Source organism: Cervus canadensis, chromosome 30, assembly GCF_019320065.1.
Source record: "Cervus canadensis isolate Bull #8, Minnesota chromosome 30, ASM1932006v1, whole genome shotgun sequence".
Lineage (NCBI taxonomy): Eukaryota > Metazoa > Chordata > Mammalia > Artiodactyla > Cervidae > Cervus > Cervus canadensis.
Genome location: NC_057415.1, coordinates 2,021,730 through 2,036,741, shown reverse-complemented (window position 1 = coordinate 2,036,741; position 15,012 = coordinate 2,021,730). Strand labels below are relative to the sequence as shown.

Here is a 15,012-nt window from a genome sequence, read left to right as displayed (position 1 = left end):
GGGGGACAACAGAGGATGAGATGGTTGGATGGCATCACCGACTCGATGGATATGGGTTTGGGTGGACTCTGGGAGCTGGTGATGGACAGGGAGGCCTGGCATGCTGCGGTTCATGGGGTCGCAAAGAGTTGGACATGACTGAGCGACTGAACTGAACTGAAACTCTCTTCTGGTGGGTCGAACAGAGAACTTTTGGCTTAGCCATCAAAGCCCCGTGGATCTCAGGCTGGTTGGAAATGATGATGGGGTTGAAGGGAACCCTGTGGGGAGAGCTTCTTGGTAGTGGATGGAGACTTGGATATCTGTTTAAACAAGTTCAGCTGAGTTCTTTTGCAGGAAGCTTATCTTATCATCAAGCTGACTGTCATCTGGATTTCTGCATCCTCTCTCTTTAAATAATCAAGTGTCCTGGTTTACCCAGGTTCACATTCCTAGTTTAAAAAAATGACAATTCCAGTGCAAAAAAGTCAGACTTTCAGAAGTCTCTTTCTGAATTTGCACCAAGAGTGCATGCTTGCTCTTCACTGTGGCCGGATGTTTTGGTAAATAAGCTGGGAAGTTAGTAAGCAAAAACTACCCAGTGCACATGCTTGCCTGTGCATGGAAGGGTTAAGGAGGAGCCTGGTTAGAGAGGGAGAGGAGGGGAACAGGGAGGTTATTTACTAAGTGGGAGCGACTGATAATAAAAGGGGAAAACCCAGTCTTGCTTGTTCAGGTTTGTGATTGAGAAAGGCCATCAGCAGGTGGACAAGGAGCTTGTCGAAAATCACCAGACCATTAGAACTGAGATCAACAGCTGCCTCTGGTAATGGGGAGGAAATAGATACAATCTCAGGAGGATGATGAAATGGGAAGATTCCAAAGTGCTCTGGTGGACAAACACAACTTGGTGAATAGTTGCTTTTCACAAAGTAACTTGCTCACTCAAGCAAACATAACTTGCTCACTCCATTTGGGTGAGTGGTCTTCATAGGATAATTGTCCTCTCAGCCATCAGTGATGGAGAGTGAGGAGCATGGGTTGAAGGTCAGAGTCAGGGGTCAGAGGCCAAAGTTCTTCCATCTCCTTCTGGTCACATGTCACAAAGATGCTGACTTTTGAAGACAAATGAGACAGACCAGGAATGGCCAGCTTTAAGCTTTTAAAATTTGCTAATTATTTTATACTTAAAAGAATGCTTAGTGGAGCTCCATGGATCAGCTCTGCTGGTTTCAGGACTAAGAGATCATATAGGTTTTCTTTTTCTGATGCTCCTGTTCTGCAGTGAGGGACCCGCAGGGTATGCATACCTGAGTATATATATGTGTGTTAGTCTCTCAGTCATTCCCAGTTCTTTGTGACCCTGTGAACTGTAGCCTGGGGTTCTCTGTCCATGGAATTTTCCAGGCAAGTGTACTGGAGTGGGTAGCCATTCCTTTCTCCAGGGGATCTTTCTGACTCAGGGATTGAATCTGGGTCTCCTGCGCTGCAGGCAGATTCTTTATTTTCTGAGTCACTAGGGAAGCTTATATGCACACAGGTAGAAGTTACTTGTGACAGAACACAGATGTTGGGTCTAATTGTTTACTCTTACACAGTTCTCTTAACCCAAACCTTGAGTTTCTTCATAGGAAGCTGACTGACTAGCTAATCGAAGAAGTGGATGGAGAAATGACGGACCCATATGAACACGGCCTCTTCGGCCTGGCCCTGCATCCATGCAGCTTCTTGAGACCTCAGGTGACCATAGGAACCATGATCAGTCCTGGCGGCTGCTGGAGGGAAGCCCATTCAGCTGTGGGTCTGCTGCCTGTCTGCCTGCCCTCCTGCCCAGGCCCGTGTCCCTCCATGGCTCCTGTGAAGGCATTCTTCCTGTGATAATTTGCAACTAGTGAAGAATTTCCTTAGGTCCCTCATTTGGCTGTTTAACATGCCATTAGCTGTTTGCACATGAACTTGGAGAGAAATTGGAGTCAGAGGGCACAGGAAGAGAGAAACGTCCACAGAGGAAGTGGGTGGAAGGGTTTCCCCCTCTCACTGCTCTTGGCTTCCCTGCGGTCGGTGAAGATTGTCTCTTAATAAAAGTTGGATGGGATTTTTGGACACCCCCTGGATGTCTTCTTTGAGGGATTTTGTGTGTGGCTCTCTGGGCTACAAAAAGTGGCCGTGTCTTTGAGATGGAGGGCAGGCAAAGGGCGGCAGTGTCCTAAGAAGCGTCTTAGCACTGAGAAGTAGTGCTTAGTGGGGGCTCTTGGCTGGCGGCTCCGCCAGGATGAGCGAGGCTGGGACAGAAAAGGTGTCAGGAAGAAGGTCATCTGCTGGGGAGTCAGGCAAGCAAGGCTGTGATCCCCTCCTGGTCTGGGTCACTTGCCTATGTCAGCCCCAGGTTCTTCTTCTATCAGGTGAGTGGTTTGGACCAGGTGATCAGGCAGTCTAGAATGAACAGTGGCTGAGAGCTGTGGGTGATCAACTCAAGAAAATGGGCTGTCTTAAGCAGGGCCAGCTCAATTTGTAGGCCTTCAGCAGTGAACTCCAGCAGTGTGACCTTGTTAGTCACTCAGTCGTGTCCGACTCTGCAACGCCATGGACTGTATAGCCTGCCAGGCTCCTCTGCCTATAGAATTCTCCAGCAGCCGTTCCCTTCTTCAGGGGATCTTCCTGACCCAGGGATTGAACCCACATCTCTGGCATTGCAGGCAGCTTCTTTACTATCTGAGCCAACAGGAAAGCCACAATGTGACCTTGGGAAGCCACTAACCTCTATGTGACTCAACTCATCACCTGTAAATGGGATTAAGTGACACTCGCTTGAAGAGCTCACTTTGAAGTGTTGGATGAAGCACCTAGTGCAGGACCTGGTACGTAACAGGCTCTCAAAAAAACCAAAAACATGTTCGCTTCTCATTTCCTGTTGTCCTTACTGCCCACTCCTACATTCTTTTGCTCAATTGCCGCACCAAGTTTGAGAACCAGAAAACCACATAGGGCAACTGCGTTAGTCTGATTCCCTGCTTCAGTGTATGCACTGTGGATGCTCCAGTGTCCTAGGCTCTCTTGGGGAGTTACTATAAGTCACAGCCACTTGGTGGAGATTTGCACTGTCTGCACACCCATTCTGGAACACCCTGCCGTTTATAGACCATGTCCCTAGAACATAGATATAGATGACCTTAGACTTGAGTACAGGGAAGTGAAGCCTCCCTTGATGTTAGACCTCTGTGGAACAGATCATAGTTCCCCTTTCTGCTTTGGTTGCCAGAAAACTCAATTAATTTGCGTGCTTAGGAGTTATGGTGTCTGAAATGCTTGGACTTGCCAACATCTCCAACACATTCTTCAAGGAAACCTCTGACTCCCCAAGTCTGGGAGAGAAGCTGACTCCTGTGCTCTGGTGTTCATGCCTTCCTTCCAGAGAACACTGTCAGGCTGACTGTCTCATTTCCTTTCTCTACACACACACACACACACACACACACACACACACACACAGAGTTTTCAGTTTTTTGAGGTCAGGGAGGGTCTCTTTCAGCTCAATACATCCCACACAGGATCTGTACCTTACGAGAAAGTCAATAAATGCTTATTGAATGGATAGATGAATGAATGAATGAACAAATGATTAAACAGAACATTATAATTCAAATGTCAGGTATCATCACCTTTCCTTTCTACTCTCTGGGCTTTGATCTTTTACAATTATTGCACACCTTTTATTATAAACACAACTTTAAAGCTTTTTGGCATTAGTGGGGGTGGGGAACATAAATCAATGAACATATGAATAACTATTCATTTCTCTTCCACAAAGCCTTCTTTGCCAACTGGAGCCAGCAAGCACCTGGTTTTGTGCTCAGAAGTATAGATTTTTGAGTGAAGCAGAACATGGGTTTTCTGGCTCTGTCCTTTCATAGCTATGTGAACTTGGGCAAGTAGCTTTGCCTCTAATCTTTCATTGTCTTTTTCATATAATTGGAGGTAATAGAATTTCCCTTGTGAGGCCCTGGAATATGCAAAAAGACCATGGAAGCAAAGTGTATACGGAGTTCTTGATCCCGTGGAAGTGCTCAGCAAACTTTTATAAGTGGAGTGCCCCATGTGTCCTATGTTCTAACCTGACTTTTAGCCCCTCTTGGTCATCTTGACTCCCTGACCTAGTGCTGGGTTCATTGGCTCTGCAAATCCTGGAATAAACTGACACCATTGGAAGCTCTGAGAGATAGTGAAGGACAGGGAAACCTGGTGTGCTGCAGTCCATGAGGTCACAAAGAGTAAGACACGACTTTGTGATGAAATCACAACAGCAACCATTGGAAAAAGTGTCCAGGCAAACATCAATCTACTGCTATATGTCTTGTAGCAGAGAGAACTGGGGGAGGCCTTTGAGGCGAGGCAATCTGGCCCTCATTTTATAGTGGAAGAAAGTGGGGTCTAGGCAGGTGCTGGGTGGCCAGGCTGGGTGAAACCCCAGCCTCCTCATCTCAGGCAGGGATACCTTCCCAGTCATTATGTTGTTCTACTTGGCCGTAGGCAGAGACCCTTGCAGGGAACAGACTGAGTCTGGCCCGGGGTTGTGGGCCCTCCAAGCACGTGGCTTGGGGGCACCCTCCTGAAGCTACAGTGATTACCCGAGGTACAGGCGTGGAGTTATGTGTTTCTAAGGTGCTATTTCACAGCCTGATCTCATTTCCTCCTCGCAGGACTGTGTGAAGCAGGCTGGCAGTGGTTTTCATCCGGATTCCCTGAGAGAAGCTTGAGGGCCAGAGGGGTTAAGTGATGGAGCGGGGCTCCCTCAGCCAGTGAGTAGTGGGGCTGGGAGAGGCACTGTATGTAGCCTGGCAGCCTGGTTCAGTACCCTTTGCCCCGTGCCCGGAGGGAAGGCGCCAGAGGCTGTGTTGAGCAGCTGGCCTGGTGTCTGAAGTTTGCTCTGAAGCAGATCAGAACCTGAGTCCCAAAGGAAGCTGACAGGGGCTGGCCTTTGGTGAGGCCACCTTCTTGTGGCTTATATAGGAGGATGGCATCAGGCGGAGACCTGGGGTCACTCTGAAGGCCTTGATTCTTCTCCGGTGCTGGGTTCAAAGTCAAAAGCTCAGACAGCCTGCATCGTGTGGCTGGGTGGAGGCGGGGGATGGTGTGTGGCGTGAAGGCTCTGAGTTTTGCCCTGAAGGTGTATCATGTCTACACGAGCCTCCATTCAGGGCAGCCACCTGGACACACGCATGGACTGGCATTTAGGAACTTTCCCAACTCAAAGAGCAGCATAAAATTAGATTCACATTTAAGGGCCTTTAAAGCATAGCCTGTTTATTCAGTGGCTGTTTATGAAGCCCTCACCGATTTATAATCTATGCGGGAACTAACTCCATATGTCTGGGAGCTGGGTGTTAACTCTCAGCTGAAAGAAACATGTCTCCTGGACTCAGGCAGAGGAATCGACCCAGTCAAGGAGGCAGGTGGGTCTGCTTAGGGGGAGGTGATCTGCCTGCCACCCTCTCCTCTGCCTTGGTGACCCACATCTCCTCTTGGTCCTCTGGAAATCTCTGAGGACCCAGAGCTTGAGATGCAGGAAAAATGTATTCTTTTAACATCATTTATCCAGAGTTGGCTGTGTGGTGACCATGGGGAGCCCAGGGAGGAGCTGCCTGAAAATGTGCCCCAGGGGCCCTTCAGTATCACGGCGTCCCCTTTCCACGTGGGACTGCCTGCTGCTCGTAAACTCCTGCTGGCCCCTGGCCTCTCCCCGCACCTTCCCAGGGAGGAGAAAAGACTCGACAGTCCCAGCCCTAGGCCTTGGCCTGGCTCCTTGAGTTTGGCGGGGTGTTCTCTGAAGGTTTTCAACGAAGTTTTTTCTGGGGAGGAAAATCCTTTCTCCACACTTGGGCCAGGCAAGCAACTCTCCTTGCGATCTCCTTCTGGAGAATGACTTGGGCCTTAAGGGGTGTTTCTTTCGCTTCTGTTGGGGAACATTTGTGTTAATGATTTGCCATCTCAGTTATATAACCAGGCCTTTGTCAGCACTTTTCCAATGGGGCCGTATGTGAAGTTGGGATTTGCTGCTCAGCAAGCATTTCTGACCAAGGCTTGGAAAACCCACAGAGCCGCGATCGTGCCTCCGCCTGCTGGGCCCTGCGTGTCACCGGGACGCTAACCCGGGACTTGGGAGACATTGAGGTAGTTCAGGACTTCTCTGTCCCCTCGGTGGCTACTCTGTCACTGCGGCAGCTGCTTCAAACGACACTCAGTCTGGGAAACCCTGAGTCTGTCTGCGTTGGTGGGGCCCGGCTTACTAAGCTCTCACCTCAGTTAGAGCAGGAACATTTTTTAAAATTTATTTATAATTGGAGGATAATCGCTTTACAATATTGTATTGGTTTCTGCTCTACAACAACATGAATCAACCGCAAGTATACAGAAATCTCTTCCTTCCCGAGCCTCCCTCCCGCCTTCCCACCCCGCCCCAGGTCGGCGCAGAGCAGCGAGCTGGGCTCCCTGGCCACACAGTGAGTTCCCACGAGTCGTCCATCTCGCTCACGGCTGTGTGTGCATGTCAGCGAGACTCCACCAACTTGTCCCGCCCTCTGCTTCCCCGGTTCTGTGCGTAAGTCTGTTTGTTCTCTATGTCTGTGCCGCTATTTGAGCAGGAACATTGACTGGAATGGGTGGAAGGAGCTACAGAAAACGCAACTCTGAACCCAGCCCTGGATCCTCCCTCTTTTTAATATTAAATTCAAGCTTCTATCCTCATTAATTTAAATCTCAGTAATGGCAGTGATAGTGGCTAGTGTTAGTTACGTGCCTTTCAGGCATTTTACGTGGGTCATCTTCCTTCATCCTAACAGCAATCCTATGACGTGTGTGTGTGTTATTCACTCAGTCATGTCCAATTCTTTGTGACCCCATGGACTGAACCCCTCAGGCTCCTCTGAGATGTTACTATTTGCTCCATTTTACAGGCATGGAAACTGAGCCTAAGAGAGGCTTAATACCTTGTGCAAGGACTTAGGTATGCTAAGTGGTGGTAGTGGAGGGCTGGGGTTTGAATCCCAGGCCTCCTGCTAATTGCTTTGTTCAGTTCAGTTCAGTTCAGTTGCTCATTCATGTCCGACACTTTGTGACCCCATGGACTGCAGCATGCTAGGCTTCCCTGTCCATCACAACTCCTGGAGCCTATTCAAACTCATGTCCATTGAGTCAGTGATGCCATCCAACCATCTCATCCTCTATCATGCCCTTTTCCTCCTGCCTTCAATCTTTCCCAGCATCAGGGTCTTTTCCAATGAGTCAGTTCTTCACATCAGGTGGCCAAAGTATTGGAGTTTCAGCTTCAGCATCAGTCCTTCCAAAGAATATTCAGGACTGATTTCCTTTAGGATGAACTGGCTGGATCTTCTTGCAGTCCAAGGGACTCTTAAGAATCTTCTTCAACACCACAGTTCAAAAGCATCAATTCTTCAGCACTCACCTTTCTTTATAGTCCAGCTCTCACATACATACATGACTACTGGAAAAACCATAGCTTTGACTAGATGGACCTTTATTAGTGGAGTAATGTCACTGCTTTTTAATATGCTATCTAGATTGGTCACAACTTTTCTTCCAAGGAGTAAGTGTCTTTTAATTTCATGGCTGCAGTCACCATCTGCAGTGATTTTGGAGCCCCCCAAAAGAAAATCCATCACTGTTTCCATTGTTTCCCAGACATACGTTGTATGTTTTCTACGTGTCCAGCAATGAAATGGGGACTTCCCTGGTGGCTCAGTTGGTAAAGAGTCTGCCTGCATTGCAGGAGACCTGGGTTCGATCCCTGGGTTAGGAAGATACTACGAAGAAGGAAATGGCAACCCATTTCCCCCAGTGTGCTTGCCTGGGAGATCCCATGGACAGAAGAGTCTGGCGGGCTATAGTCCATGGGATCACAAAAAGTCAGACACGACTGGGTGACTAAACTACCACCAGCATCCGCACTGAAATGCAAAGGAAGTCCTTGCCCTGGAGAAACTCAGGGCCTAGTGGGGAGGACATCTTGGAAGCATATTGGGCATAGCAAGTAAAGGATGTAGCAGGTGGACATGCACTCCCAGGAGGGTGGCTGAACATCAGTGACTGTTGGTGTACAGCACAGGGTCAGGGTGGCTTCATGGAGGCAGTGGCGTGTGTGAGTCAGTCTGAAAGAATGGACAAGAGAAGACAGGTAGCCAAGGGGAAAGGGGTAACCCAGGAGAGAAAAACAGCGTGTGCCAAGGCACAGAGAGGAGAGTCATTGCTGCCTCTGAGCATCCTGAGCTGTTTGGGAACTGGAATATGACCTGCCCAATCCAGCAGGCGCTTCATATGTCTGCAAGGGGATCAGATGGATGGAGGGATGGGCATACATGAAAGACATGAAGGGAAATTTCATGGATCTCAATGTGCTGCTGAGGCCCATCTCTACTATCCGTCAAAACCCTTCTCTCTAAATTTGAAAACTTAAAACCCATTTTGCACACCCTCTTTGGTGTCAGTGTCCTAGGATCCCAGTCCTCACGTTATACAGTTGCAAACTGCTGAACCCAGCCACATGCTCCAGGGCATCTAGGGGTCTGTCCCTCCTTAGAAGCCCCCTCCCCAGTCTCAGTAGGTAGGAAGCACCCACTACACATAAAGCTTTTCTTCCTGTGTTTTTACTCCCCACAGTGACACTCAGCAATTCTTTTTTTTTTTAAGTAAGTAAAAAAATTTTTTGGGCTACCCTGCATAGCGTGCGGGATCCTATTTCCCTAACGAGGACTCCAACCCATACCCTTTGCACTAGAAGGGTGGTGTCTTAACTGGTAGACCTCCAGGGATGTCCCTGACACTGGACAATCATAACTCTTAATTCTACATGCAGGAAATGATTGAAATTAGATCACATGTTTGGTGTGTCCTGCTAGAATTCTTCAATGTCTCATAAAATCTCAAGTAACAGGAGTGAACTAGCAACAATGGGAGCTTCCTAGGTGGCGCTAGTGGTAAAGAATTTGCTGCCAATGCAAGAGACATGAGACGTCAGTTCGATCCCTGGTTTGGGAAGTTCCCCTGGAGGAGGACATGGCAATCCACTCCAGTATTCCTGTCTGGGGAATCCCATGTATAAAGGAGCCTTGTGGGCTAGAGTCCGGAGGGTTGCAAAGAGTCAGACATCACTGAAGCGACGAAGCACGCACACAGGAGCGATGGGGGTGAACTCTGGCTCCAAACACTATCACCCCAGGGACTCCTGGGGGAACGTGATAAAATCAGACTTAATCCTCAGCACACTTATTGCCCATCACACGACCCACAGCTAGAACTCATTCTCTCTCCCCATCCCAGCTCCCCTCCATGTTCTTGGAGAGGGAAATTTGATATGAAAAGATCAATAGTTTCTAGATTCATTTATACACTTAACACAATCCCAATAATATGCCAACAAATTTTGTTTCCCCCTGGAACTAAACAAGGTATTACGTTTATATGGAAAAATAAATAAGCAAAACACTCAAGAAGTAACTTTAAAAACAAACAAAAAAAAGAGCATTTAGAGGAGACCAGTGCTATCAGACAATCTGAAATTACTTTCAGCTTCAGTAATGAAATCTGTGTAGCATCGGAAGGGGTAAGTGGACCAATGAACAGAACAGTCCCAAGGTAGCCCAGGACGCACATAAGACATTAGTAAATGATACAGGTGGCATCTCAAGTCAAGATGATAGAGATGAATTTTAAATAAAGGATACTGGGACAACAGACTAGCCATTTTGGGGAAAAGACAGATTTGGCTCTGTACTTCACACCATGCATTGGGAAAATCTCCAAGTGGAGCAGATTTAAATGTTAAACGCAGACATAAAAATGCTTTCAGGAAACATGGGATCACCTCGGAGAGGATGGCTTTTTCTAACTATGATTCAAAGTCTCAAAGCCAAAGAAAAAATGGCTATATTTAACTATATAAAAATAAAAAGTGTATGCATGCCCCAAACACCAGAAGCAGAGTCAAAAGGCAAAAGACAAACTGAGAGAAAAGTGTTTGCAACACATATCACAAAGAGCTAACCTCTCCAAGATAAATACAATGAGAAATCAGGAAGATCCACAAGCCAATAGAAAATGTGCAAAGGCTCACACATTGAGTTCACAAAAAAGAAATGCAAATAGTCCCTTAACCTTTGAAATGATGGACAACCTGTTCATAGGGAGAGAGGTGAAAATTAAAACTACTCTGAGAGATACCATTTCTCATCTCTCAGATTTGGCAAAAATCCAAAATCTTACTTTATTTATTACATTTAATGGGATGATAATTGCTTTAAAATGTGCTGGTTTCTGCTGTTGGATGAAATAAATCAGCTATATGCACACATACATCCCCTCCCTCTTGGACCGCCCACCCTGCCCCCATACCACCCATGTAGGTCGTCACGGAGCACCAAGCAGAGCCCCTGCTCTATACAGCGGCTTCCCGCTAGCTGTTTGTTTACACATGGAGGTGTATACATGTAAATGCTACTCCCTCTGTTCATCCACCCTCATCTTCCCCTGCTGTGTCCACAAGACTGTTCTCTACGACTGCATCTCTACTTCTGCCCTGCAAGTAGGTTCATCATTACCAAAAAATTCGAAATCTTGACAAAACACACTGTTGGCAAAGTTATGAGGGATGTGCTTGATCACTGCCTTTGCCAGCAGAGTATAACCTGAAATATTTCTGTGCAGGGAACACTGGGAATGTCTATCAACATCACAGAGGTCCCACTCCTGGAAATCTCTCCTACAGATACACCTGCGCAAGTATGGAATCACCTATGTACAAAATCACTCACTACAGCATTTGTCTATGAGAGTAGTCTTTTGCACAAGGGACTGGATGAATATAACGTGGTACATCCACCTAGTGGAAAGTGGTGCAGTGGTTAAAAAGAAAGAGGAAAATCTCCATGTGTGGGCATGTAGAGATCTCCAGGACATGTTATGTTAACTGACCAAAACTAGGTACTGACCATGTAAATAGTATTATGTCTTGTGTGAAAGAATGGGAGGAAAGAAGAAAAAACATGTATTCATTTGTGCTTTTTCTTTGCATAAAAAACATTGGAAAGACAAACAAGAAAGGAATCAAACGGTTCTCTGTGGTGGAAAATAGGGGAGGTACGGAGCCAGGCTTTTCTTTATTTAGCCTGGGTTTTTGATGACTACGGGCTTCCCTGGTGGCTCAGCTGGTAACGAGTCCCCCTGCAATGTGGGAGACCTGGGTTCGATCCCTGGATTGGGAAGATCCCCTGGAGAAGGGAAAGGCTACCCACTCCAGTATTCTGGCCTGGAAAATTTCAGGGACTGTATAGTCCATAGGGTTGCAAAGATTTGGGCATGAGTGAGTGAATTTCACTTTCACTTTGATGAATACAAATATATTTACCTGACTTGTCCTGGAAGCCTGAGTGTCCTGATCCTGCATGATCATAAGAACCATCTAGATTACTTGTTAAAATTAATCCAGATCCTAGCCCCTGTCTATGGTGGGGCCTGGGAACATGTGGTTCCCCATCAACCTTGCATTATCCTTCGAGGGGACGTTTGGGAAAATGCTGAGTCTCATCCTTGGCCACAAGCAGCCAATCAGATGAAACTGTCCCCATGAAGGTCCTGACTGTGGCGCCATAGTTCTCAAACTTGAAAACCGAAGTCCAAATCTGATGAGTGGGAAAATCTCCCTCCTTCCCCTGGGGATCCTGCTCTGTTCCCCACAAGGCTGGTCCTTGCATGCTACAGAGGATCATGGGACACTTGGATGCCCAGGTCCAGCAATCAAAAGCATGTTGTTGGATTTTCTTTTCCACAGTTTACACTATGAAAATGACAGACATTTCTTACTGTTTTTAAAATAGGAAGATTGGGGACTTCCCTGACTGTCCAATGATTAAGACTCCATGCTTCCAATGAAAGGCAGCGTGTTTGATCCCTGGTTGGGGAACCAAGATGCCATGTGCTGTACTGGAGTGACCAAAAAAATAAAAATTAAAAAAAGAATTTAAAATCTGAAATTATTATGCTCTAGGCTTCCCAGGTGGTGCAGTGGTAAAAAATCCTCCTGCCAATGCAGGAGGCATGGGTTTCATCCCTGGATCAGGAAAATCAGCTGGAAGAGGAAATGGCAACTCACTCCAGTATTCTTGCCTGGGAAATCCCATGGACAGAGGAGCCTGGCGGGCTACAGTCCATGGGGTTGCAAAGAGTCAGACACGAATTAGCAGCTGAGCACAGACACACACCCGTGCACACTCATGTATACCTGGGATATACATTTTCAAAATACACCCCCCTCTGCCCAGTGCCCCATGGAATTCTCGGAGCTCCATTGGATTCTCTGATCCACCCATCCAGAGAGGTCCCTCCCATACCCACTAAACCTTATTCAAGATAAATGGATGGAAATGCTTTAAAAAAAACCCCTCTGGTCCTTTCTCTCCCTCCAGGAACCACTCGCTCCACTTCTGTGGAGGAGACAACGCAGAGGGGCCCCTCCTCCTGGGGGTGACCCTGGGGAGATTTCTTGGCTCCAGGCCGACTCCCCTTCCTCTCTCCTTCTGGGCTCTTCTCCCGCCCCATGGGCTGTGTGTCCCATATGCGGGTCATCTTGGTTGCCTCACCTCCTTGCTGACTCTGGATCTAAGCACACAGGCCCTTTTCTTTATGGAGGCTGACTGCTAATCTTCATGGGGGAGCAGAAAGGAGGGGCCCCAATAAGGACTATGCAGGAGGTAGGAAGCTTGGGGAAATGGGACCATGGTCTTGGTCCTCAGGTGACAGTTTTGAGGTTTGAGATGCTCTCTGGAAGTTGGAGAGGTGTGTGTGGAGAACCTGTGCCCAGTGTGGGCCCCTTAAGTCCCCCGGCCTGCTGACGATGCTGCCGGGAGGCCCTAGGAGGGCTCTGGTTGAGTAGCCTTTCTGCTCGGCTCTCTGAGGTCCCACAGCCAAAAGGGCAAGATGATGAGAGCCGGGCTCTGAGCCACACTGGCCGGTTGTTCACAAGGATAGTCACGGTCCTCCGAAGCCTGGCCCTTTATCCCACCCTCTTCTGGCCACTGTTTTCCAGCTTGGATTTTTGGCATCAGAAGGAAAAAATCTGTTTCCTCCCTGTTTCTCCCTGGAGTCCCCAAAGACTAATGAAAGTGTGTCTTGGAAAAATGTGAGGTTTTTGATACGCTGCTGACAGCAAGGAATTGTGTGCCAGAGATTAGACTGGGCTCGCGGTAGGTACCAGGTGGGAGGTGCTGGCAGGAGCAGTGGTCCCCCTCCCTGTCTCCCCAACACCGCGCTCTGCCTGGATCTGCCTGTGACTCTCACCCGCTTGGCTGCAAGTCTCTTTTATGCAGGAGGGAAAGTGACTGTGAGAAGGGGGACCTTCTCTGTGAGCCTGAAATGAGGTGGGGTGACAGGGGCTGCCCCAGGTCATCCACAGAGCGCTTCCCAGTTGGGACTCAGATTCCCACCCGGCACCTGTCCTGAGCTGGCACCTCTTTGCAGGGAATTTGGGGTGAAGGGAAGCCCCTTTCGAGAGGCAGCACTTCTTGGCCGCTTGCCCTGGAGGAGAGAGCAGTCTTTGCAGGACTTGAAGGTGCCAGGAGGTTTAGTCCACATCCCAGTGCAGAGACGGGCACCAGGTAGGCTAAGCGGAAGCTCCATCGTGCGGGGAGACCTGCCCCTGCCCCCGCCCCTGCTGAAAGTCCCTCCTCACTGAGGCTGTGTGCCCTCAGGTCAGATGGAGGATAAACAACCCCATCTGGAAACAGACTTCTTTCCTCCCCTATTTTTCTTTAAATTAGGGCAGGAGTTCAGGCCCCATTTCCTGACATCCCTTCACTCTCTCTTGGCCTGCTCTCCCAGACCTGGAGCCAAAGCACTGGAAGAGGGATCCAGGCTGATGAGCCCGGCAGAGGCTCTCCAGGGGCCCACAGTGGAGAGGGTTCCCCACGTCCATCTCTTTTCCCTTCCCTTCCCTCAGCTTCCCCAACTCCTGGGGAGCGGGGAGGGCGGTCTGGAGAGCCTCCACAGAGATGGGGGCTGTTTGGAAAGTTCTGTTTCCTGGGGCTCACAGGCCTCTGAGAACGCAAATGGACTGGCACATGTGAGAGCTATTTGCAGGGAATGGCTCATGGGGGGATCTTTGGCAGCCAAAGAGGGATGCTTCTGGAATGTTCCTGCTTTCCCTGGAGTCCCTCTCCCAAGCTCTCAGGGTCTCCTTTCTCTCTTTGACCCTCTCTTGACCTCTCATACCTGTTAACACAAGCCCCGTTTTCCTGAGTACTGCACCCCCCCACCCCAGAGCCCTCCTCTCAAATGTCATGGGCTCATTTATTCCCTCCAAGTATGTTGACTGAGCGCTTCTGTGTGCCAGGGGGCATGGCTGGGAAGGTGCAGGTGGCCCTACTTTTGAGGAGCTGATGGTCAAGTGGAGAAAGAGATTATTACCATAATAAAAGAATACAATAATGGCATTCGCAGCAGCATGGGTGAACCTGGAGAGTATCCTAAGTGAACTAGATCAGACAGAGGAAGACAAATATAGTGTCATATCACTTACATGTGGGATCTGAAAGAATGATGCAAATGAACTTATGTACAAAACAGGAACAGAAAGAACCACAGACATAGAAAGCAAACTATGGTTACCAAAGGGGAAAGTGGGGAGTTTGGGATTAACAGACACACACTACTGTATATAAAATAGGTAACCACCAAGGACCTGCCGTGTAGCACAGGAACTATAGTCAACATCCTGTAATGACTGAGAGTGGAAGAAATTTGAAGACGAATACATACCTTCTATTTCTCTCTCTCTCTGTCTATCATCTATTTATATGAATCACTTTGCTGTATACCAGAAACGAACACAACACTGTAAACAAACTATACTCCAATAAAAAGATCTTTAATAACGCGATGAATGCCACAGGCTCTGTATGCAGTCTACATGTGTGTGTGTGTGTGTGTATGTGTGTTAGTCACTCAGCCACGTCCAACTCTTTGAGATCCCAT

General features: G+C 48.2%; 1 long non-coding RNA gene across 1 annotated transcript; it reads left to right on the top strand.

The window, feature by feature from the left end:
- Positions 1 to 6,480: 6,480 nt before the first annotated feature.
- Positions 6,481 to 11,903, top strand: LOC122431843. Its single transcript, XR_006266652.1, has 3 exons — positions 6,481 to 6,574; positions 10,693 to 10,767; positions 11,862 to 11,903. It is a non-coding gene; the product is annotated as an uncharacterized LOC122431843 (long non-coding RNA).
- Positions 11,904 to 15,012: the final 3,109 nt, after the last annotated feature.